The sequence below is a fragment of the Pygoscelis adeliae genome, unplaced genomic scaffold (genome assembly GCF_000699105.1).
Source record: "Pygoscelis adeliae isolate BGI_AS28 unplaced genomic scaffold, ASM69910v1 Scaffold239, whole genome shotgun sequence".
Taxonomy (NCBI): domain Eukaryota; kingdom Metazoa; phylum Chordata; class Aves; order Sphenisciformes; family Spheniscidae; genus Pygoscelis; species Pygoscelis adeliae.
The window spans coordinates 135,044-136,793 of NW_008825537.1; positions in this window are offsets into that span (position 1 = coordinate 135,044).

The window sequence follows — 1,750 nt, forward strand, 5'->3', positions numbered from 1 at the left end:
CCGGGGCGCTGGCTGCCTTTCCCAGCGCTGCCTCCCGCCGCGTTCCGCGCCGGGCAGACAGGCAGGGCTCTCCGCGCCGACCGCAGGGCGCTGACCGCCCGCGGCAGTGGGAACTGTGAACCGAACCCGCGGAGTCAGATCACACGCGTCGTCGAACGACAGCGGCAAAAGTGCCCGGTGCCGGCGCGTGTGCGGGGCACAGCGCAGCACCTCCTCGGGCCGTGCTGCCCCAGGAACAGAACGGAACGGAATGGGAGGGCTGCCGCCGTCCCTGGTAGTGGGAGGATCCCGCTGCCCCGGGGACAGGACAGGGGGCTCCGTCTGTCCCGGGCCTATGGGGAATGTCTGCATGCTCCTGCACACGTGCTTGGACACGGAGGGCACAGTCGGCGAGGCCCTGCGCCAAGCAGCAAGGCGGGTCCCAGCTGAGGGGTGCACTGAGCCTGGCACTGAGCATGGGACCTCCTGCTCTGCCGCGAGGAGGCCCCTTGCCTACTGGACCAGCCACCAGGTACCTGACCTGCAGGAAGATAAAATCATAGCAAATCAAACAGGGGCTTTCTTATCATCTAGATTTATTGCAAAACAAATGGACTGGAAGCTCAGCACCTCCTGCTGAGGGGCCGGGCCAGCAGGTTTTAAGTCATCAGGAGCTTTTCCTCCCCAGTGCTTGGGTGGCTTTGGCGTCCTTGCATGGTGAGAGGATGCATTTGGGTGCTGCTCTGATTTTTCACTTGGTTAGGGAATAGAAGAGCAGGAATCTGAGGCGCAAGCTGGCAGTGCCTTCTGGGCTCCACTGGGTCTCCATCAGACCCAGGCAGGAATGGGGCTATTTTGGAACCAGCCATTTTCTGTAGCACAGAACAGTCCTCTCAATACCAGGAATGAAGCCTGGCCCAAATGAACTTCTGCAACCTGCAGGCCTGGCATGTGGATGTCATTGTGCCTCCCGCCCCCCCTGCCCTGTGCCAGCGGGTGTTCTGCGTGTTCTGTTGGCTCCTTGGGAGCTGCTTGTGCTGCTTGACCCCTGTCACAGCCCCAGCCCTGCCATCCCTGCTGCAAAGGTCTCCAAGCCCTGCAACAGCCTCTGCTGGCCCCAGCCAGCCTTGCCCTGGGAGCTGTTCCCCCCACCAACCTCATGCAGCACAGCTATCTGCCTGCCCATGGAAACATCCATTTCTGCTGCCAGCTGGGCTGTGTCCATGCACAACTTGGCAGCCTCTTAAGCTTCCTGGCCGTGAAGTTGCAGCAGCTTGGGATCTCTCCTGCCACTTCAGAGATACCAGCCAGCAAACTGACAGGGCCAGAGGCTGCAGCCAGGTAGTCACTGGCCTGCAAGCTCAGGGGAGAGAAGGCATGGCATTCAGAGAGGCCAGGGCAGCAGTGCTCAGCCCTGGGGCAGCAGGGAGAATCCATATGTGACTGCTGTGAGCCTGGGGTCCTTAGGTACCTTCTCTGCTGTTGATGCTGCCCAGTTTATGGGAGGTGGAGACCCTCAGAACATTTCCCTGGCAGAGCATGGGCGACTGCCTTCTCCAAATATGGTAGCGCTTAGAGCAAACATGCTACGATCAGACCCCTCCATTCCTTTCCCCTGCTGTGCTGAACTTCAGAAGGGCTAGGGGCAGGCTCCACCCAACTCTTGCCAGGTGATGACTCTGTTCCAGGCTGTTGAAGTGATTCTTGCAAATCTGTTCTGTTGCAAACACTGTTTTCAAAAAGGTTTCTGGAAGGATGCAGCCTTTTCGGC